Source organism: Triticum dicoccoides, chromosome 4A (genome assembly GCF_002162155.2).
Source record: "Triticum dicoccoides isolate Atlit2015 ecotype Zavitan chromosome 4A, WEW_v2.0, whole genome shotgun sequence".
Taxonomy (NCBI): Eukaryota; Viridiplantae; Streptophyta; class Magnoliopsida; order Poales; family Poaceae; genus Triticum; species Triticum dicoccoides.
The window spans coordinates 679,290,460-679,290,728 of record NC_041386.1 but is presented as its reverse complement, the minus strand read 5'-3'; positions in this window follow the sequence as shown (position 1 = coordinate 679,290,728).

Below are 269 nucleotides of genomic sequence, written 5' to 3'. Positions count from 1 at the left end.
GCGCGTACAACGCTATATAGGTGGTCCCATACATAACCGACTCGATATGCCTGTGTGTAACAGGACTTTTTCTTGTTTTGGTACACTTTTTGTACGCAGGTGGCGGCCTTCCCTTTTTGCGGCTCTCAATTTTGGCGCAGCCTTGGCCCATAGCCAAATAATTGTTTTTCATGGGGTACTTGCTTAAAAAAAACTTTTGTGCGAGGTAATATTCTCGGTCGTCTGGGAGAGCTCCTCCCAGCGCCTTAACCTGGATCATTTTTGTTTTG